This window comes from Ambystoma mexicanum, chromosome 8, assembly GCF_040938575.1.
Source record: "Ambystoma mexicanum isolate Mex_15411 chromosome 8, UKY_AmexF1_1, whole genome shotgun sequence".
In the NCBI taxonomy this organism is placed as follows: domain Eukaryota; kingdom Metazoa; phylum Chordata; class Amphibia; order Caudata; family Ambystomatidae; genus Ambystoma; species Ambystoma mexicanum.
In genome coordinates, this window is record NC_090929.1 from 580,660,892 (window position 1) to 580,685,456 (window position 24,565).

Here is a 24,565-nt window from a genome sequence, read left to right on the forward strand (position 1 = left end):
AATAAGGCCACTTTGGTTGCTGGCAATAGCCTAATGTTGCTTTGCCCTAAACATGACCATTGTTCCAAGTATATGCTGTATCCACATTGGTTATTTGGGAGGGGGAGGAGGGTGACACAGCAATCTTCTCAGTTCATCAACATAATGGCCCAGTGCTTTATTCTTCTTGGTAAAACATGTAAACATGGTTTTCTATGGTGACAGCGTGAGAAGCTCGGCTTGGGCAGAGATTATTCAGCCTGCTTGTGCCATGCAATATCTTTGTGAGAGATAGTGTTGGTGATGCTGGTGTCTGATTTCACGCCTTGCGTGAACACGTTACTTTATGAACAAAAGGAAATTAAAAATGTGTTGCTGCCTCATGGCTTACCTTAGTTTTAAGTTCTTTATCATCATGCATGCACCCAGAGGAGCATGTTTTTCTCTTTTGAATACTGATACCTTAAAAAGTGTTTTAATCTGGCTTGGCCAATTAAAGTCGATATAGAAACCCTACATGTTCTCTTAAGCCCTCCTAAAAATATCCTTTTCTCAATATATAACGAGAAGAGTGAAAGTCTCCATCGATATTTGCTTACTGGTAAACAATAATACGATTTCTAAAATAAAATTGCTGCCTGCCAAAAGGCTGATACATCAGTGGTCTCGTTAACTCTGGAAGCTATTGTCTCAAATGTAGAAGAGGATTATCAATATAGTTTTATTTGTGTTTAATGTGAAGTGGCTGTCTGCTAGCCATTATGTGGTTAAGGGTAACACTTGTCTTTCCTATTTATTCCAAGTTTTCTTGAGCTGTTGCTTTTGTCAAAGGTTTTCCAATTTACATTATAAACCATGCTCAGTCTTTATATATTTAGAAATGTCATAAACATTGGATTAACGATGTTAAAGTTATAACTGCTTGTATGCCTTTAATTCGCCTGCGTTCACTTCACCATACATTCACTTTGACACTTTTACTTCTGCATACCTTTAATTCTCCTGTGTTTTGCTTCTCGTAGCATTCACTTTGCCATTGCAGGTGGAAATCCCTATAAACATGTATGTTCTACCCTGTATGCTTCCTCCTACCTCCTTTGACCCCAAACCTAACCTTACAGCTAACCTAAACCACATCCATTGCCATCTTGACAATGTGAAGATACAAAGTAAAATCAAGAAGGAAGACGTAAATGAATGACAAAATAAGTGTCTAGAGACTTGACTGTAAGCGAGGTAAGAGTAGACTGTTTTCTGGGCAAAGTAAAGTGGGGATTCCGGTTTTATTCAAAGGTAAGGGGTATGTATGTGTAGGAAGAAGTGAGGAGTTGGCGCGTTGTTGAGGGGAACCAGTAACAAGGCAACTGGGACAGAAGAGAAAGGTAACACAATTTAAAAAAAAAATGTGATAACTTTAGATGGCAATTATTTAAGTTAGTAGAAAAGTACTTCAGATAATAGCATGAAGAATTGGGCAAACTAAGGGACACATTGACCCAAAAAGAGAGCACATTCCAAAACGATGAGTGTGAGAGTCCTAAATGATGACCCTTTAATTGGACAATTTTCCAAAGCATTGCCAATAAACCAAAGTTATATAGGCAGAGTTGCACACACATAATGTCTCTCCTGCTTCATATACTTTGCACAACACATCTGCCATTAGAATGCAGATATCCCCTGTGATAAAACTCGGTATGGCTGCACACATAATATCTCTCTCCCATACTCCAAACAACCTATCAGCACCCACCCACATGCCTGCTCATTGTGGATGACTAGCAGGAACTGGCCACGCCTACCTACCTTCGCATTGGTTCAAATGTACACACACATTCTAGAACTTGACTGTGTTCCCCGAGGGCGTTCAACCTACAGCGTGTTGAGCCCATACTAATGGTGAAAGGTGCTATACAAATGCCCATTACATTACATCTTTTGCAGCTGATTATCCTTCATTTGAATAATCCATTTAATCCTGCGGATGTTTGAAATTAACTTGTCACATTACCAAAATTAATCGGATGGGAACATCTAGAAGTATATCAACAGTCTCTTATCCTGCTGCGCAACAAGCTAGTTTATAAGCCGGGGTAATGCCATATCTTCCTCAAATATGGCTGCACCTTGCAGATAGGAGGAAAATCCATTTAATTTCGTACATAATTAGTATAGTGAAACCTTCTTTGTACAAACTCTTCACATTTTTGGGGTCAAGTTAATATCGCTTTATGCCAGATATAATGACCGTTCTTTGGTAGCTCCCATGCCCCTGTGTCCTATTTTGTTCTGCTTGTATAATGTTTGGCAGCATTCCTTCAGTAACCAGTTCCATTTTGTCCAGAGGACTATTTAGACAAGGACCGTAGTGTTCCTCTGGTGGGTGAAAGAACACAGTATGAGAGAAAGCTGGTTGTATGCCTGTTGAAAGAGGCCTATTTTAGTTGGGTGGGAACTTATCCTGGGTAGTGTGAATGTGTTGATGGAATTCTGATGAACAAGCCAAGGCTGTGCGCTCAGTCCAAATGCATGTGATTTCACTAGATTGCCAATTTGACTTGATTTTATGTTTGATAGGCTAACATGTGTCTAATGAACTTTGTGGCGGGTCAGAAGGCGGCGATAGATGCTGAGCTTCTATAATGAATGGAATCTTTATTCAAGTAAACTAATAAAATCAACTATCCCTAAGCTATGGGATTTCCCTACCTAACCAAACTAACTAGGGTGTTCGTCGATCATCGGTAAGTCCAAGATAAGTCTGTCTACCCATAAAACGAATATAACCTTACCCTGCCACTTATCAAAACAATTGAAGCACAGAATGACTCCCTTCTCTTGTGGACTGTTTTCTCAGCAGGGTCTGTTAATGCAATATTTGTAGGTAGTTCTTGGTTATCTCTTTTCCACTTTTGTTTGTCTCGTGTGTTTTTCTCTTATACTCTTATTTCTTTGGCTTTCTCTTTTCCATTGTTGCTCTTTTTCTCCTTTCTTGTTATATAAACTAGAAAGTCTCTCGACTCAATGTTCAATCTTTATATTGGTTAGGACAACCAACATGTTCTCACTCTTAAGTATTTCCAACCGTTGCTCGTTATTGACACAAGTAGGAGTACTCCAAAAGTAGCTCTCACTCTTCTTACAAATGTGTGCCTCACTGCACTGGGACTAGGAGTAGCCCAGTGATGATGCTCACTCTTCTTACAAACTAGTGCCCCACTTGGGATGAGTAGGGCTTTTCCAGTTGTTACTTTCGGCACCCCTCGCCCTCTTAGCCCTACTGGGTTCCCCCCTCTCCCTGTTAGCTTTTTTCATGTAGGATCGCATCACAGGGTCCGTAGTTTTGAATCGGGCTCTCTTCACTTCTGATCAGGACAGCGTCTTCACTCACAGTTCCCTCTTCTTTCAGCACACTTAGCAGTGCCCCTCCATCAGTGGTCTCAGAGTCCTGGCTGTACTCTCGTGTACCTTCCGTCACACTACCACTGCTTTCCGGGTCCCTCCTGAGAACTTGTTCAACTCCTTTGGCTTCCTGCAGCCTGGGTGTCCTGTACTGCAACTCGGATACTTGCACACACCAACTTCCTTTTGGCATGGGAAGCTGCGGTTCTCCAGTTCCTTCAGTTTCACTTGCCCAGCTACTTTGGATCTCCCGGGCTTCTCTCTCCTTGTGTCTCCTCCTCCCAGATTTATGACGCTGCGCTAGGACTTCCACTGCATAGCGTTAAAGTCCTTCTTCTGTGTTGCACTTGCACCCGCTAATACTCCTGTGGTTTTCTTTGTCTCGCTACCACATGTAATTCTTTTCTGATTTTCTCAATGGTGCAATAAGCCAAAAACAAATAACCACTGCTTCTTTATAGTTTCTATCCACAGGGGTGTAGGTGGATTGGGTAGAGAGTTCCTCCTCGGAATGGGAGTCCTTATCACAGGGGAAAGGGGGGAGTTTGGAGTCTCTCTCCCGGGAGGTCCTGCTTGCCTCTACCCCTAGGGAGGGTATTGTGTAGCAGACTCACCTCCCTAGCCTCACAGGGAAAGTCCCCCACCTGGGGAGAAGTGACGGAATCCCTCGATTTGTCACAATGTGCAGTAGAATGCTAACAGGGCTGGGACATGGAAGGTTTCGATCAGAATAGTGTTTGTTGTGGGATGTTTTTACCCATGCATACAAGCCCTACCATAAAACTGTGCAGTACTGGCATGGAAAACATCATGATGGCCAGAACTCCCCAGAGAGTGCACAGGGAAAACATGAAGAATAGGCTGCCACCCATTTTTGCCTATGTTGTGAGCACAGGAGGGCACTGCCTAAAACGACCATTGGGCTACACACACAGTAGCCTGAAACCATTGGGATTGGGAATGGCAATGCTGATTGCCAAAAAAGCAACTCAGAACTGTGGGGAATTCATTTTCTTAATCCCAAAAATGGTTGCATTACCAGTACTCACCACTATCAGAAAGCCGGCGTTTTAAAACCACCAGACTTTTGTGTAAAACTGAACAAATGAAACAAAACCAGACCAAGGAAAGACTTGCTAAGAGGTGGATACAATGTAAAACTATATTCTGAAATGACTTGAAGGAAGTAATTACTTAATGTATATGTAAAAATTGTAAGTGATTTAAACTGGGAACAAAAAGTGACATTTAGCTGAAACCTGGCTTAATGAAACTGGATTCTGCCTGACAACTACCCCCGACAGGAGTTGAAACCTGCTCAGCCACTCTTCCCCTTGCCAAAAGGAGTTGTCACCTCTCTGATTAGATTAGGGGGGGAGCAGCTGGGGACTACAGGGAGTTGAACAAAGGCCTGTCCTGGACTCAGGCAAATGTTATATTGGGGGCGTCATAAAGTGGCTTCCTCTTAGGGGAAACTGGGAGGGGCAGTGCCTCTGCAAGCCAGCTGAGCTTGGGGGAAGTGGATAAACCAGTTATTCCACCCTGTGATGGGGGAAGCCACACCCCTTTTTGACCAGGGCATAATTTTAAAAAGATAGATAACTCATAGTGCGGACTCGTCAGAATTATATAAGTAATATCATTATTTTTGTGATTTTTCTGTGAACATTTTGAGAGGCGTTAGGACCATGTGGTGTATTCTGGGGGGTTGCTAGCGGAAAATAGTGTCTCACTCCAAATGTATGCATGTTAAAAATCTGACACTTTATCATCTGTAACCAATATCCCTGGTGCACATTTGTGTAAAATCTGGAACGGTTTAGAGGTCGTTATCTGGATGAAAAGGGGAGAATTCTGTCATCAGTGGACACGACATCGTACAAAGACAGGGATCGGATGGTTTGGTGCTACAGAAAATATGTTAACTGGACCCATAATATTAGAAAAATGGTGCATAGATAAATATGTATTTGGGTCAGAAATAGATTTGTGTGCAATCTGACAAGGGGAGGTTCCTCTGACCATAAAACCTACAGCATCACTCTGACTCACATTTCCTTCCCCCAATCAAGGGAGAGAGGAGAAATTGGCCAATGATAAGTGAGAGGGGCAGGTTTAGTTATGACCAACGCACACACCCACTTTCCAAAACACATAAAAAGAGACTGCTGGGACAGGTAGAGAGATTCAATTCCATTTGCTGCGGAGCATGCTGACCGACGACTTCACATCCAGAGATCCAGACTTCAAATCCATCAATCTCCAGAACCTGTAGCAGAAATTAACTCCAGAATTTGTAGCAGAGAGGCCTGAATCCACCAGCTGAATCCTCTTCAGCAGGCCTCAAAACTAACCAAACTATTCAACAGCCGAGCTGTTGGGCGAGCTGTTTGAAGTTTTGCAGATAATTTTTGCAAGAACCTGTAGCAGTACCCAGAAAGCAGTGTTACATCCAGAATCCAGAGAGGCTAGACCAGCAGAGCAGAGCTGACCCAGGTCGCTGTGAGCAGAACCGGTGCCTGATTGACCCGCCGAGCAGACAGAACCGCAGCCGGACGTGTTGACCAGATCCGTGACGAGGCCTAGTTCAAATTTATTTTGTGAGTACCTAGCAGAACTGTGCCGAACCAATCTCTTAGTTAAAATAATCTAATCCAAACTACTTTAACCTAAGTAGAACTGCCTCCTAGAAATTGTCATCTGTCAATTCTGCAGCTGCAAACTGTCACCTGTCATTTTGAGTTTACTTTAAATCCGAAAAACTATCTTTATTTAATCGTCCATGTCTCTGGAACCGTTTGGGCTAGGAACGAGATTTAACTTTCCTCTGAAAGCTTAGAATCTAAGCTTTCCAACAGGCCTAGAACCAACTTCCTTATACTTTTTCCGCAATCACGATTTACGCACTCGTGAAATTTACCGCGATTTGCGATTTTGGCTCAATTTCTCCACTTGTCAAAATAGCAGCTCCATTCTTTCTTTTGTTAAAATCCGTTGCAACTTGGTAATAACTCATAGAGCATTGCTAAAGTGAGCCTGAACTAATACCAACACGCATCTCCCACTCACCCTGAATCTCTAAAGGGAATTAAAATCAGTTGGCACATTTTCCCATCCATTACTATCACATTTAAAAGCATTTTGGGCCTGTGTTTCAAACTCCTACCTGTTTCCTCTAAGCTTGCTGGGGGGGAACTGAATTTCGTATTGTATTTGATTGCATTCCTGAGAACTGTGTGCTCCTCTTTCCATCTCCTTCCATTTCTTACATTGCATAGGGGAGGGGGTGAATTGCCAGAGAAAAAGTGATTATCTTATCTTTTGCTAAAATCATATCAAGTATTTCTGTACTGCATTTTATTCCTCATTGCTTTTCCCTTGAAATCATAAAAGTATTTTTGCTACTTTATCCATCCTATACTAACTCCTCATTGATTGTAAAGAAGTGTGCTAGTGCCAGATTACCCAATGTTGATCAACATCATATGTCTAAGTGTACTATCAGATATTAATTTATTATAAAGTGTGATATATATATATTGTTTAAATTCTCAAATAAACCTTTTTAATTTGCAAAACAAACCTACTCCTTGGCTCAGTGGGGTCAGGGGGATTCTAAGAGGGGGGTGTTATACAAGGGTTGTCATCCAGAGTACTGAACTAGACATAAAAATACATCAAAAAGGGTTTTCCTCAGCATCCCAGACTAGGCATTGACTTAGCTGTAGTGTTGATTGAATATCGCTTACATTGTGAGTGGAGTTCCACAGAGACAGTTATGCTCATGATCTGAGAGATCATTGAAGGAGGTTCACAAAAGGTGCCCAAAAGCTTGCGCCCGTGTAACTGCTTTTCTTAACTCCTCATAATGCTTAGACTACTACGTCATCTGGGCCACTGAATAGCCTTTTGGTATTTCTAACTGTACTAGAAGCTGGTTACTGTTAATGTCACTTAATAGTAGATGGTTTAAGTTCTTTTGGGGGGTATGTGCTCCGAGTTCTGTACAGCCAAAGATGGGTAATGCTCTATGTCCCTTGTTGTCCATCGCACATGTACATGCAATGCAAATTCTGTCCAGGTAGCTAGATTCTCATATGGTTAACAGAACAAATAAAACCTAATTATTGAAGTAGTGTAAGTTAACATATATCACAACATATAACTCTTGCTCATCATGAATATGGGCTTACCATATGGACACTTAGCATACATTATAAATCCTCACTGTCTGGACTAGGGTCAGTTCACTTGCTTAACATGGCCATACTTCAAACTTGAGGAAACCGTTCATTAATAGCCAGGAATGTTTCTGACTTTGCATCCCCGGTCTCATTCCTCCAATCCTTTCTCAAAGGTTATCGAGAGAGAACAGGCACCCCCAAGCAGGCTACACTGTGAGATTCAAAAACCCTTCTTAAGCCCTACTACACACAGAACTTTGGATGAGACAACCATGCAGCAAACTCTCTCTACCAGTTGAAAGGGTGAGAGGACATTGGATTTTTCCAAATCTAGAGGCCCAACCCAGTCCAGTTAAAAGGCTAATTGTGCTGTCTAAGCTTGTGCGTAACCCGCCTAATTTAGTGAAGGTTAGATTTGAGTACCAACTTCTGTTGGGATGGTTCATGTATATAAATATGTTCCATGTCAGCACTTGGCTGTAAGCGCTATATAAGTAACAAATTATTATAATTTGCTTGGTGAAAAAAAGTATCAATACAGACATTGTTGTCCTGGCAGACGTTTGCCACTTCCTGTGGGTTCTTTTTCCTGCTTAGTGCTGTTCTGTGTGTGTGCTAAGCAAGCAACGGTCTGCAAGTGCCGATCAAACAGATCTAAGCCTCCTGCCACTAGAGCATGACGTGTCCCATCACAGCATGTATTGATTTATAGATCAGAAAATGCATTGACTTTTTCAAGATGTGTTAGAGTAACACATATAGTAGAGTGTGGAGGATTCTCTGGTCACCTACACTTGAGTGGCACATGGCAGGATACAACCACCCGACAGCTGGTATAATGCAGACTCTACCCAGGCCCGCACCAGTCCACGCAAACATGGACCTGCAACAATTCCCAATTAGGGCAAAGGCCTGAACCACCCTTGACCTTCTCAGGTTTAAGAAATACACAGGAAGCATAGGCAGAATGACTCCCCTTGCCCAAAGAATCCCTGCAGCTTTCTTGGCAGGCACACAGTTCCAGCATAGGAAACAAGGCATTTCCCTTTAAGGGTAACAATTTCCCTGCACTCGACACTTGTTGTATTTTGAAAGTTACCACTTCACACGTCACATCAAAGAAGCCATTTTGCAGAGGTTTGGGGACTCCCAGTGAACTTTGAAGTTCTGCGGGTTCACTGATGCAGGTCTAGGGCTTTTCCAATCTTGAAGAGACCATTCAGGAAGCAAAGTTACTGAAGTACTGTTCTCCAGCTTTTGATCTTTCATGGATTCACATGCTGTGAGTATTCCCTAGTGTCAAGCTGGGAATTCTTGGTTACCTTTGGAAATTACTTTTTAAAAGAAAAGTTAGGTGTATTTTGTATGCTGTCACCCTAGTTATGGGTGCTTTAGGCGCATCCAATGGTAAATGGAGTAGTAAGCTCCTCCTCTCCAGCCTTCCTCAGATTCTAACCACGTGTCGCGCTTGAAGGAGTCCTCAAGTTCTTGCTCCTCAATAGAAATCCGTTTTAATTCAGGAAAAACCTACTTCTATGACAGGAAAAGGAATCATCAAAAGGAAAAAAATAAAGTAATCTCAAGTGAAGACGTCCTCTCAGGAAATGGTTAAGGATAAGGCAAATAAGATGTTGTTCAAGGCCTGCAAGGATTTAGCACAAAAACCCTCATGGACAGGCACTGGCACCTAGTGTGTTGGAAGGCATGGTATCAAACAGTGAAGACAGACACAAGTGATCACAGTTCAAGGGTGTTTATAGGACTTCATTTGGGTTTGAAAAATGCCTATCTAATCCTAAATCTAAAAATGAGAGCATGCTATGACCATCAAATAATAATAATGCAGTCCTAGTAAAGTCTCGTCAAAATAAAAGGGCCTATACTAATAAACCCTATTGCCAAGCCTTTCTTCTAAATTCAAATCGTGGGGGAAACAATATTATACCAAATAAAAGTGTTCAAGAAATGATATGTCGGAATAATTGAGCCGTTCGTGTCCCTTCCCCATGTTTTCAGCACAGGACAAGGCGGCACACTCGAGCTTAGCACATACTCTGGCTTTTCTAGCACAAGGATGCAGTTCAAAATCTCAGTATCAGGACCTTATGTGCCAAAGTCTCTTTGAAATCAGAGACTTTGAATGGCAGAGAGCCTAATACGGCAAACATTCAAAGTTCCTTTCTCTTCAGAATTTTCATATGCACAACTTCTTTGATGATTCACTGCTCACCGGAGGTCACCCTCTGCCGGGCTCAGACCCACTTTAACACAAAACCTTCAACTGGTTTCCCTCTGCCGGGTTCAAACCAAATTGAACTCATTTTCCAAATCTTCTTTACTATACCAAAATCGAAGACTTTTGACTGTGTGCAGAATTTTGCTTGACCCGTCGCAGGACCACCTTGGTTCACAATTATTTGTTCTCTTCTTAACACAACCCTTTCACTTTTACCACTTCTCAGCTGGATACCTTACAGAGACCTTCAATTGATCACCCAAGCGATGTCAGACCACTCTGTCTAAGGTACTGTATCACAGTCTCTTCAAAGTTCAAACACTCAGCAGTTCAACTTTACTTGTGTCTTTTATCATACGCTTCTTAACAATGTTCGGTCCAGCACTTGCCATACAATATTTCTGCTTGCAATTTTGGCTTCAATACAGACCGGACTTGTATCGGTCTCCCCAACTCACCGGCTGTGTTGATTTCACTGACACTGCTTTGTTCCTGGAGCCATGGACAGTACCACAACAGCTGCTGCTTTGCCCCGCCTTGATTAGTGACGTTGGTGGGCCCCGGGTATTTCCGACACAAAATACAGGATTCGTCAGCCTGGATTCCTGGTCTTGCGCTTTCTAATCTCGAGGATTCTTGAAAGTAGCGGTTTTCTGTCGGAAAGGTCAAAGGAACTTCTCTCCTTGCGATCCCCTTATGGTTTGCTCTCGTTAAGCCACCATTTTGAAACTGCGGTTTCCTCGTGTACTTTGTGTAAGGAAGGCATGGTATCAACAGTAAGACAGACACAAGTGACCACAGTTCAAGGGTGTTTATTGGGCTTCAAAAAGGGTTTGAAAAACGCCTATCTAATCCTAAATCTACAGATGGAAACAAGCTACGACCATCAAATAAATAATAATGCAGTCCTAGTGGTGTCTTGTCAAAATAAAAGGGCCTATACTAATAAACCTATTGCCAAACCTTGCCTCTAAATACAAATAGTGTGGGAAACAATGATCTGTAAAAGAAAGGGGTGTTCAAAAAATGATATAGCAGGATATTCAGGCCTTTGACCTGCCTTCCCCATGTTTTCAGCACGAAACAAGGCGGTACACTCAAGCGTAGCACAGTCTCTGGCTTCTTGAGCACAATGATAAAGTTTATTCATTAGCATCTAGACCTTCTGTGCTCAAGTCTCTCTGCTTCTCAACGTCTCTTCCCTAAGAGGGCCTGATGCGACCAAATAAACAAGTCCTTTTCCTCTTTAGATTTTTACAAGTATTCACTTTATGTAATTCACTGTTCACCCCGTATCCCTCCCAGCCAGGCTCAGATTCCTATAGTACAATGTTCGTAACTTTGGATCCCCCTCATCTGTGCTCAGATCCATTTAATACAATGTTGGTAGAATATTCCTTTTTGGGTGACTCATGGTTCACCCCGGATCCCCCTCAGCTGGGCTCAGATCCCTTTAATACAATTAGTCTCCCTCAGCCGGGCTCGGACCAATGTCAATTTTACATCAGGTATTGAAGACTTTTGAATAAGCACAGGGATTAGCTTGGCCAGTTGCAGGACCACTTCGATTTAACAATTTCTCTTTCTTTTAACGCTCGCTGGATACCTAACAGGGACCTTTGAATGAGCACCCACGCAGCACCGGACCACTCTGTCTATGGTATCGTATCGTAGCTTCAAAGTGCATTAAATCATCTGCTGTTTTAATTATCTCTGCGTCGCTTGCCACATACATTTCATACACCTTGGGTTCCACATAGGCCGGTTTGGTACGAGTCTCCCCAACTCACCAACTGTGCTGACTTCACTGGTGCTGCTTTGTTGTAGGAGCCAAGGACAGTACCACGGCAGAAAACAATTCTCTCTGCCTTGACCCTCAACGCGGCAGATCCCCGGGTACCTCCGACACACAATGCAGGATTCTTCAGCTTTGATTCCAGGTCTTACGTTTCCATTTCTCACATTTGCCTCACTCAGAGTGCGCTTTCGTGCTCTGCCTTTTATCCATGTGGGGAAGCTGAATGGAAGTCAGGTGTGAGTGATGGTCAGTAATTGCCTGACCTCGCTTGACCATTATATTGGGACACGTCAGGTATACTGCCCGGGTGTTATCTGTTTTCTCCGAGAGCGGGCTGTCCATGTGAAAGTGTTTGCGTAGAAAAGGGGGGAGGAGGGGTAGAGTTCCTATGATCTGATAGGATGGGGTAAAGGTGTTACAAAGAAGGGGATACCGCGTCTCGCCATCCGGCGTCCCACTCCCTGTAGACACCTCACCCAGGGGATCCTCACGCATTGGTCCACCCCCAGGAACTGGATCTAAAAGCGATGGCCATGTCCTTGCCACCTGGATGACAGATCTCCGGGACTAATGGGTGAGACACCTTCTGGTTTCTCAGTCATTACGCACCTTCAGAGTCGGAGTCCACTAAAAGTATGGCTGTGCCTAGGGGGAAAGAGGTCCCCTTCCAAAAAAAGGGCCAAATATGAGGAAAGGCTGCCCAAAATACATAAACGTTGTCAAGGCCATGACCCATCGACAACACGTGCAGAAGATGCAAAGACCTCGTTGCCGACAGGCAGGGGACAAGAGGGTCCTGCAAAGAGCCCGTCAAGGCCTGCATGGATGCCGGGGAGGTACACCCTTCCACGATCAACAACAACAGCACAATCCCCGTCGACCGCACACTCGTCGAACAGGACCGCCTCGTCCACAAGCCCGTCAACGACACGCTTGACGACGACCAAAATCCCTTCGTCAACTGTACACTTGTCAGCCAGGAACCCCTCGCCCACAGCATATTTCTCAACCGCAACCTTGACCACGCCAAGGGAGAACATCAAACCAACCACTGCATCCAAGAATCAGCTGCCAACTAAAGCAAGATCCAAGCAAACAACCTTGCCGACGGGAGTAAAAACCTCACTCACATCGTCGTCCACTGCAACGGAGGAGACCTTGGCGGGACCGCCGTCATCGACGGACACATCTTCAACCAGACAGTAGAAGGGCAAATCCCTGCAACAGCGAGGAGAAGAATTGCCAACCCGGACCAAAGAGGCCCGGGACGTCCCTACCAATGCACAAAGTGCAGCTAAGCAGGCAGAAGGCTGTCCCAAACACCAGGGGGCTAATGGGTACAGGATGCACAAGTGCAAATAATGACCTCACCAGTTTCGCCAATACTGTACTCTGACATAATGCCAGAAGACATCCTGCAGCACGAAAATGGTTCAGATTTCGAGGCCCAGCAGCCGGGCCCCTCACAATTCAGAGCAGTCAGTGTGGGGCCACCCACGCTCTCCTCGACTCCCTCCCCCCTCCGCACACCAGTACGGGGTCAATTAGTTATACCACCTCTAAACCCGACCACATCAGCGACACCCAGCCGCCCTTGGGTCTTGAACAATTGTCAGGCCATAGGCCTACTTGTACACTAACGGCACAACCAAGCAAGTTGCTCATAAACCCACAGGCCTTATTGTCGCTCCAGCTGATTTCATCCCATCGCAGACTAGGCTGCTGCCTGCCCAGCAAGAACAACAGTAAGACGGCAACCAACTGAAGAACGTAGCCCAGTTTCACATCAGGTCGCTAATCTGGTCATCTTCGGGATCAAGACCAAAGTCTATGCGTACGTCACCGCCAGGGGCCAGACAGGCGTCGCCAACCAGATCCAAATCCCGCATGCATGCAACCTCACCTACAGGGTCAATGTCATCACACAGGTTGGGGGTGGCCCCACCAACATCAGAAAGCAAAGTATAAGCGGGGAGACACCGCACAACATAGACCTCCCAATGCCCATACTACTGCCAAGGCCAACAATTGCACCTCCACCCTTGCCCACAGCCAGAGATACAGAACAAGAGCAGGGCGAACTCCCCGATACAGAAACTGCCAACCCACAAGACGCTGACTCTACCACGACGGCGTCCCCCACTAACACTGATTAGGATACAGACACCCCAATGGACGATCCACAGGAAGAAACCACCCAACCCTTCAATGCCGGACGACATAGGAGCATTTCACGCCACAATCTCTAAGGCCTATCAGGAATGTAGCCCAATCCCGACAGAACATAAAAAAGAATGCTTCCTATTTGACCACAGGGGTAAGAAACGGAAGTTGGTGATATCCATCCCAATATTGGACCACATGTGGGAAATCGGGTTGAGCACCCTAAAGCACCCGTTCACGGAACCTGTGGTTAAAGACAGATGGGAAAATAAGTTTAAAGCACCAGACTCCAGACCTAAACGCCTCACTTTCCAACCCACTGTCAAATATTTAAAGACATGGCAGACTCCAGACCAGGACTCTTTCCAATGGCCAGGGATGTGGCGCACAATAAAAATGCTTTCAAGTTTATTATATTCAGATTCTGCTTTGAGAAGGCAGTCAACCAGTCTCACCCCCCTTGACGTCCACCCTGTGTCGCAATGGACCATGAACCAGGCTCGTGTGTAATAAGGAGGATATAATGATGGGTACTCCCAAATATTTTTTGTTCTCGGGGGGACAGGTCTGTAGACAGGGAGGGTAGGGAGAGTGAGCACAAGGTTACAGACTGACTACCCCTCTCTCTAAGGTCTGACGGCACGGCAGGTGCAGGTGCTAAAGGGCTGATGTATGAGTCAACAGCAAAGTCTCAGAAGAGAGACAATATGTAAACAGAACCGTAGTAATTGTATCAATTAATCTCTTTAATAGAATTTGTTAAAAGTATTATATAAAAAATATATCTCTATACAGCTTTATCATATCTCACTCATACCATTCATATCGGTGCAATCATTCTGTGAAAAACAGGTGCGAAACTTGAACAATTTCTTCAAGCATATTGGTTGTTATTAATATGGAGAGACAGTAAGAAAAAACACATTTGAATTTTCTATAGGTCGACATATGTTTCGGCCCCTTTCAGTAGTCCCATCGTTGTCTGCGGTGGGCTAAATAGTTAGTACTGGGCCATCTTCAGGACAGTTGTGATTTTAGTGAAAGCTTAGCGTCTTCACCCTAATTCTGTATGACAAGCCAAATCAGTGGCCGAAAAAAATAGTAGTAGACCACGGAGACGAAATTTCGGGGTGTCTTCGGTATTCCCCTGCTGTATACCCAGGTTTCCCTTGGACAGTGGGTGGAGCCTCAGAATTTTGTAGCTCCCGCTCGTATCTTGAGACAGTTGGAAAAGCGAGTGGCTCATTCAGGAGTGACCAGACGCCGCCGGAGCCACAACGGTATACTGCTAAAAGACTTCAAAATAGACACCACGAGTCTTGCAGCAAGCCACTCGCTTTTCCAACTGTCTCAAGATACGAGCGGGAGCTACAAAATTCTGAGGCTCCACCCACTGTCCAAGGGAAACCTGGGTATACAGCAGGGGAATACCGAAGACACCCCGAAATTTCGTCTCCGTGGTCTACTACTATTTTTTTCGGCCACTGATTTGGCTTGTCATACAGAATTAGGGTGAAGACGCTAAGCTTTCACTAAAATCACAACTGTCCTGAAGATGGCCCAGTACTAACTATTTAGCCCACCGCAGACAACGATGGGACTACTGAAAGGGGCCGAAACATATGTCGACCTATAGAAAATTCAAATGTGTTTTTTCTTACTGTCTCTCCATATTAATAACAACCAATATGCTTGAAGAAATTGTTCAAGTTTCGCACCTGTTTTTCACAGAATGATTGCACCGATATGAATGGTATGAGTGAGATATGATAAAGCTGTATAGAGATATATTTTTTATATAATACTTTTAACAAATTCTATTAAAGAGATTAATTGATACAATTACTACGGTTCTGTTTACATATTGTCTCTCTTCTGAGACTTTGCTGTTGACTCATACATCAGCCCTTTAGCACCTGCACCTGCCGTGCCGTCAGACCTTAGAGAGAGGGGTAGTCAGTCTGTAACCTTGTGCTCACTCTCGTGTGTAATAATACAATATTTATTTATTTTTGAATTCAAATGAAATCAAAGCGATTCAAGATAGGGCAGCAATCATCAATGTGGTGATAATTACACAGCAAAATGATAGGATACACCTCATTTAACTTTCTGACATCAAGACACATAAATGCAAAAATGAATGCAAATGAGATCACTGTTGGGTAATACTTTTAAATGGCAAAACGGTTATGCATTCCCCTGCAACACTCCCTCAAACCCCTGATAACCAAGCTTTGTGTGGATGGGAGAGGAGTAGCAAGGAGTCAGGTATAATAGGCAAGAATCAGATTGAAAACAGGAATTTGTGTGGCTGTACCAAAGAAGCAAGAAAGCTTACAAGCTACAAGGCAAGGTACTAAACAACATGCATACAAGTGGGAAAATCGACTTTGGGAAGGAAACAGTGCAGCAAAAATCACATGTGGCAAAATTGCAATTTCTTAGTTTTCACTGGTTTAAAGCAAGCAAACAACTTAAGAAATGAGTTAAACAGTCAAAATGGGAAATCGGTATTACTGATGAGGTACAAAGGCACATAACATGCATGGGACTGAAGTGAAAGGGTGACTCTTTATGGATGACAGTATGGGATTCTTTATAGGAAAGTAAACTTAGATTTTAAAAGGGGAAACAATTTCACGGGCAAACTTGATTTCGTTAGCAAAATGATTTTGTTCTACTGCAGCCATATTTTAATGGCTAGATTATTAAAGGAAGACACGGTACGCAAGGAGGTTAATTTGCAAGGTTAACCTATTCACACCACGTTCATCTCTATAGGAAATTAATTAATTCTAAATAGTACTAAGGACTTACACAAAGGACTGAAATTATTTGGAAATAATTATTTTAACACATGGAGACTAACACAGATTTTTATGAGGACAGAATACACAGAGGGTTCTGACAATATAAGAATTTTATTAAGGTACTTATAGGACTTGTATAGGATTGGACAGAATGCAAGGTAACAGAACGGTGTATGCAGCTTTTTGGTTACTGGGGAGGGTAATACTTACAAAATGCACTTGAAGTGGGTAGTTTGGACAGCTAGCCAGGTCTTTGGACATCAGGACAAGGATCTGGTCACTGCCCAGCAGCTGGGCTCTCCTTTAAGGAAACAGCCGGGGCAACCGGGGTCTGGTCACAGTGGACAGCGGGATGCATCAGCTGGGCAAGGACAGGTCTGGTCACTGGATTCTCCCAAAGGGGTCAGCAGCCTTTCTTCCTTTTCTCCCTGAATGATTGGGATTTTTGTAGGGTTTAATTCTGGATAAGTATTTCTGTCTGGATAGGAGGTTCTGCCTGGATATGGATCAGCTACCTTTGGCCTGGCTCTGGGGTCTGGAGTCTTGCACGGTGAATGTGGAATGTTGAATGCCTGGATCTCTGGATTTTGAATGTCCTGACTCTCTCTATGCTCCCTCCTTTTATAAGCAGGATGACATCAGGGTTTTTTTTACCATGTGGGCAGAAATAACCTGGACCTACCTCTAAGATGGGATAGCTCAGGCTGTGAATGTCACCACCTACCTCCGAGCTGATTGGATTGAAGGAAGTGGCCTCCCCTTAAGTGTATGCATTTTATGACCCCTTTTGTTCCACAAGCCACATTTTTCACAAACAGAGTTATGGAATACAACTTCATATTTTCAATAGTCACCCCTTATACAAATCAGATAGGCAAATCCCATATTTCACAAGGAATATGCCTTTTCAAACCCCAAGTCTGTGCGATATTACTTTGCCCTTGACACTCTTTCGCAATTTCTATGGAAAACATTTCACTTACATTTCTACAAATGGATACACAAGCTGATCAATGTTGGGCATATTTCCATCAACTTTTACATCTGTGTCATGTACGCGTTCCCCAGAAATGCCAATGCCATTTGTGTCCCCCACACGCTAGAAAGACCACAAATAGTCTCATCTTGTTGATACAAAAATTACATTAAAACCCATCATAAATTCACATTACTGTTTATTCAGATTACTGAAATAAATGTCTTAATGTAAAAAGTCTTTTAAATCAAATGGGCTGGCTTTGTTACCAAATGTGGGCGGTATTTCCAACCCCCAGCCAAATGTCTTTCCCTGGTCAGCTTGCCCAGGTATTGTCATGACTCCTCCTTTTGAAGTCCTTCTGTTTTAATGCAGAGGATTTTACACTTATGAGGCAAACACATGGGTTGGAATTCCCCTTTGTTCTTGGGAGCATCTCTGCCATGCAGTCTGAGGCACCCTGTAATTATCACACTTAGCACAAAGAACATGGTCCCTGCCTTGGCAGTATCAAATCACTGGGAGGTGCGACATTTGGCCTTTAAGCCAAACTGGTCTAACAGGAATGCCTGCCTCAGCTAGGCTGTTGAAGTTCTTTGTGTGGAGAAAAATAAAATACACAGAGTTAAATATACCTATATTTTTGCAGCTTTTCTTCCCAAAATATACAGTTTTGTTTCTGGGCATTTTACAGTGTTATTTCTTCTTTAGCTTTCACAATGTCATTTCACTGCCTTTCAAAGCAGTGTAACATGGGTTCATTTTCTTTTTTCTTTTTAATTTAACAAATGCGGTTTTCCTCGCATTTTCATTCTTAAGGCTTTCATAGCAATTTCTACACACAGGGATATGTGAGAAATGGGTTCTTTGAAACTGACACGAGGCAAAGGAGAGAGAGAGAGCTTCTTTTGAAGTGCTTTGTGCGTGTTAATTTGTTTCCAAAGTGAATGTTAGCTGTGTGGACTGAAATTACTTCCTGCTTTTCATAAACTTTATTTGAAACAACAATGCTAGTCAGGGAGGGAAGGCCCTCATTTGAAGGTATTCAACCTGAATATAGATGGACCTGACTGTGTTTTACTAAAACCAAGGCTGGGTGGTGTTTAAAGATGAAAATAACACCAGTGCGAGGTCGTTTTTAAACACAACATTTTCTTGTGCAGCTTTAAGTTTTTGTAAATCCAACACTGCAGCGCTGAGCCATTCTGCCTTTGAATGTCCTCTCTTTGGAATCACGTGAAGAAAAATTTGCAGCCATTCTCGGGGTGTCTATCTTCCATCTCGCCCCATATGTGCTCAGCAAACACAGCGCAGCCATTATTTTTGTAACTGCTAAAATGCAGTTTTGTGAGGCAGGGATTTCTGTTGGGCGGGTAAATGTACCCCAAACCACGCCTGAATCAGTGTTGTCAGCAGCAGCAAGTAGGAAGGCATATTCGCAAAAATGCACCATGCCGCCAGAGAACGAAGGTCGAAAATTAGATGCCTTCGGGGAAAAAAGTAGTAACAGTCGGGGCAACAACAGTAAAAGCAGCTAACTCGCGGGCTATAATCTCACACTATGACCGTGAAATGTGGCACAGAATTTCACCATTGCTGGGACACCTACCAGAAGATAAAATGAAAGAGGCAACAGCAGCATTACATGAGGGGGAAGAAGCGGCGAACCACAACATTGATATAGCGGCAGATCTGGCCAAAACCGGCATTAAACAAATCGGAAATGGAGTAGTGATGAGAAGGCAGGACTGGTTGCGGTGTACATATTTTGGGCCCGACGTGCAGCACAAGGTAATAGACATGCCTTTTGAAGGGAATGTTCTGTTTGGCCCAAAGATAGATGACGCACTGAAGGCGATAGAAACTGACGCAGATACAGCCCGATCACTCACCAGCCTGCAAAGTAGAAAAACATTTTGTCCCTTTAAAGGGGACTCCGGAAGGACCAACTGCACTTCCTTATATAGGGGTAGTCGATCTTACCTAAAGGGTACATACTATTCTCAAGGATACAAAAAGTTGTTCCAAGGCTACAAGTCAAAAGACTTTCGCAAAGCAGAAAAGCGCAAGCAAGCAACAAACCCTGAAAGGGGAAGACAGGGAAAAGAGTTGCCGTAACTATGCCCGTGATGCAGGGCAAGTGAGGGGAAATGTGTCCAATTACGTTTGTCGGTGGCACCACATAACTACCGCCAAGTGGGTCCTGCAAGCAATTACCTATGGCCACCTGCTGGAATTCACAAAACAACCCCACAGCATACCACCCATTCCACGCACACAAGGTCATCTAAAGGTCCTCCTCCGAGAAGTCAAACAAATGCTACACAATAAGGCGATAGAAAAGTGCCAAACCTAGCAAAGGGTGAGGAGTGTACTCATGGTACTTTGTAGTAAAAAAGCCAGACGGCAAATGGCATCCAATACTGGACCTATGCAGTCTCAACAAATTCATTAAAAGACGAAAGTTTAAGATCGAACCACTTCAACAATCAATCAAAGCCATTCAACAACACGACTTCCTGGCATCCCTAGATCTACAAGATGCGTACTTCCACATCCCTATCCACCCCAAATACAGGAAGTATCTAAGATTCTTAGACTGCAACACCCACTACCAGTTCCGGATCTACCGTTCGGACTGAAGTCAGCCCTGCAAACCTTTACCAAATGCCTAGCTCCCATTGCGGCAAGCCTTCGTACAAAAGGTCACTATGTCTATCCATACTTAGACGACTGATTTGTGAGAGCGCCAACACAATTTGTCGGAAACAGTATAGACACTCCAAACTTAGGATTCTCAATAAACTAAAAAACATCTTCTTTGCAGCCATCCAAGGGCTTGGTGTTTCTGAGAGAACACATTGCCAGGGAGGAGCAGAGATTGTGTCCCTCAATTCAGCAGATAAACACGTTAACCTTGATGTACCCAAACACTGTCTCAGTGCGCCAATGCATGTGCCTGCTAGGAACTATGTCTTTGTGCATTCCACTCATACTGAACTGTAGGCGTCACATGCGGCCCCTGCACGAGTTCATAGCCACAAACTGGTCTCAAGTGGCAGGAACTTTGGAGGACAAGATCCACATCACCCCAAATTTTGCACCCAAACTACAATGGTGGATGAACAGGAACAACCTTACAAGGAGAAACCCGTTCCAGGAACCAGGTCACCACAAAACGTTAGTCACAGATGCCTCAATGTCATGCTGGGGGGCGCACGTCGATCACTTGCACGTAAGGGGGCTGTGGACGGCTCAAGAGGCCAAACTACACATCAAAGTGCTAGAGTTCAGAGCAGTACAGTGGGCCCTCAAATAATTCCTACCAGTGCTAAAGGGACGCACTGTAATTCTCCAGCATGGAGTCTGGCATGGGTTCACATGCTCCCGAATAGTCCCAGTTAGGCCGGGATTCCTTGGTAAGCAAAGAAAAGCAGTATTGCTTTAAAAGCTTGAATACTGCCTTTAGCCTGATATCCAATCACTGAAGACCGGTTCATACTGCACCCATCCAATGACCGTAATTGCCCTGCGGCCCGCTCCCGGATGGCCATATTCAGATTGGTATTGCATGTTTCGGTGCAGGGAGTCCTCAGGTTTTGATCTCCAAGCTTTTTAAAAAATATATATCTGATTTTTGTGAACATTTCAAAGACTGCTGACGACTAGTCCGCTCCAGTAACGGGGCTTTGTTGCCAGTGAAGTTTTGACGTCTACACTATGTGTCAACGTTGAAAGGCAAGGCCTACTTCGTTCCTCGCCATGTCGGAAGAAGGCAGGAGAAGTCTCTTCAGTCTCTGCTCCCGTTATGGCTTGCGAAGCATCTACGTGGAGGACAAGCACACAGGATGTCTTTGTCCGTATCCCGAGCATGAAGAGGACTGATGCGACATCTGCCGAAATTGTCCGTTGGTTTAAGGAGGACAGGACGCCTGGTGTGGCCTCCGGGCATGCTCAGGAAAAGCCCTGATCGAGCCACAGTCCAGACCGCTCTCCACCTGGTAAGAGATCCAGATCGGCCGAGGTTGTACTCCCGCAGGGCTCCGGTAATGACAAGAGGCAACGATAATATTACGCGAGGGGGACGAAGCGGCGAACCACAACATTGATATAGTCGTAGATCTGGCCAAAACCAGCTTTAAAACAAATCATCGGAAATGGAGTAGTGATGAGAAGGCAGGGCTGGTTGCGGTGCACAGATTTTAGGCCCGACATGCAGCACAAGGTAATAGACATGCCCTTTGAAGGGAATGATCTGTTTGGCCCAAAGATAGATGACACACTGACGGCGATAAAAACTGACGCTGATAGAGCCCAATCAACTCGCCAACTTGCAAAGTAGAAAAAACACATTGTCCCTTTTAAAGGACCCTCCAGAAGGAATAACTCCACTTCCTCATAAATGGGTAGTCGAGCTTACTCAAACGGTACGTACTACTCTCAAGGATACAAAAAGTCGTTCCAAGGCCACAACAAATCAAAAGATATTCACAAAGCGCAAAGGTGCAAGCAAGCAACAAACCCTCAAAGGGGAAGACCGGGAAAAGCTTGAATACTGCCTTTTGCCTGATATTCAATCACTGAAGACCGGTTCATACTGCACCCATCCAATGTCGGTTATTTCCCGGAGTCCCGCTCCCGGGCGGCCATATTCAGATTTTTATAGCATGTTTCGGTGCAGGGAGTCCTCCGGTTTTGCTTTCCAAGCTTTTTTTTTGATAAATCTCAGTTGTTACATTTATTTTTGTGAACATTTCAATGACTGCTGATGACTAGTCAGCTCCAGTAACGGGGCTTCGTTGCCGGTTAAGTTTCAACTTCTACACTACGTGTTAACATGGAAAGTCCTACCAAGGCCTACTTCGCACCTCGCCATGTCAGAGGAAGGCAGGAGAAGTCTCTTCAGTCCATGCTCCTGGTATGGCTTGCGAAACATCTACATGGAGTACAAACACACGAAATGTGTCTGTCTGCATCCCGATCATGAAGAGGACTGATGCGACATCTGCTGAAATTGTCTAGCCAAAATCAAGAGTGACCGCTACAGACAGTTGGTGGCATGGTTTAAGGAGGACAGGGCTCCTGGTGTGGCCTTCGGGCATGCTTACGCGAAGCCCTGATCGGGCCACAGTCCAGAGCGCTCTCCACCTGGTAAGAGGTCCAGATCGCCATAGGTTGTATCCCTGGAGGGCTCCGGTAGAGCCAAGTGCGAGTTGGTCCGGCTAGATACGCCGCTGTTGCTGATCCTAGTACTGGGCACACACGCTCACCGTCGCCTTGCTCTTGCTCTGTCTGCGGTGAGCTTGCCGGTGACTGGCGTAAAGTCCTCGAAGCATGGTGTTTCATCACGGTAGAAACCAAAGAAGCACTCCCAAAAGAAACCCTCTTCAAAACCCTTGGCGACGCCCACTCCTTCGACATCGTCAATGACAAGACTGTTGTCTACGGCCACGAGTAAGTCGACCAGACCATTGTCAACGGTTGCTTCGCCATCAGTGCAGTGAGATCATCTTCGTCAACGGCTGCTCTGTCAATGGCCACCTCGTCAGCGAGCAAGGAAAAGCCTCTGTCAAAACCTGCAGCAAGGGTTTCTCTGCCTCCAAGACCCACGACTACTGCTTCATCAACCACCACTACAACGATGACACAAAGCGTGTTTGCTTGGATGCAGGTGGCTACAACCTGTGGGATGTTTCAACCCACTAGTCCGGGCCCTGCAACATTACTGTGCATTACTTGCAGCAGAAACATCAGAAGGGCCGCCGTAAAGCATGCTGCTCGCTAAAAATCACCAGAAAGTGCGCAGTAAAAATCTGAAAAATAGGCCGCCATCCACTTTTGCCTATGTCAGTGGTAACACAGGAGACCACTGCCAAAACCCATCACTTGGCTGCCCACAGAGCAAAATCATTGCAAAAGAAACACAGAGCTGTTTTAAAAATCTGTTTTTCCCTGGTTGTCAAATTTGCAAAAATCATGGCTCACAAACCACCCAAAAAGATCCAACCTCCTTGTTGGGTGGTGAACATCATTCTACTTCAAGAATCCACATAAATATAATGTCAGCAGGAGTATATGTTATCAGAACAAAGTCCACTTTTTAAGATGGTTGCTGGGAAGAAATCTGTCAAAAATGGGTGTAATACCGTTACTCACCTCTGTCAGAAGCTGGCGATTTAAAACTTGTCATGTTAAAGTTGTACATTGAACTCAAACTATGCCAAAGAAAGACTTGGTATCAGAAGCCTAAGAGGTGGATACAATTCAAAACTATATTTTAAAAAGGCTTGAAATAAGAAATTGGTTGATGTATTTGTTAAAAATGTAAGTTATGTTTTAGGATAAGACAATTTCAAACATTGTGTTTAAAAGTTAGTTTCCCACACTGAGCTTCAAAGACATTCCACACCCTTTTACCCAACAAGGGAATATCCCCCCTCCCCTCTGCTAAGAAACTGGTAGGCTGGTGTGAAAAGGAACTGGGAGGGGCACCCTAGCCTGTTGCTCTGAGTGCAGACTAAGGGCTCCCTTGAGCTGAATAGAAATGCTAATTTGGGGCGTCAATAGAAACTGCCCTGGCAGGAAGACAAGCCATGTGACTCTCTGACTCAGCCAAGCTTTGGAGGCGGGCAAGACTGAAAATGTGGATTTGACATTGAATTAAATATACATTTAAGGAAAATACTTCTAAAATATTGTACCGAACTGACAAAAATATGAAACTTAGAGATTATTAAAATGAAAAGTTCGCTCACAGTTTAAAACTAATCTGGAATCTGTGCGATGTGCTGAGACTGAACCACGAAAGTTTTTAATATTGCGGCTATTGTGGTTGTGCTAGGAACATGAAAAATTACAGAAGTATGACCAGATGGTATGTGCATGTATATGTAAAAAAGAGTACAGATCTGAAAATGTGTAACCCACCAAAAGCAGAAAAAAAACTGTCATTTGTGAACCGAAACTCGTAGGAACATGGGACTTGAACAGAGATGTGCCTTAATTAATCTGCGA

General features: G+C 44.1%; 1 protein-coding gene across 8 annotated transcripts in view; it reads left to right on the top strand.

The window, feature by feature from the left end:
* Positions 1–24,565, top strand: part of KCNAB2 (potassium voltage-gated channel subfamily A regulatory beta subunit 2) — a 1,347,681-nt gene that overhangs the window by 952,963 nt on the left and 370,153 nt on the right. The gene's annotated exons all lie outside the window — the stretch shown is intronic.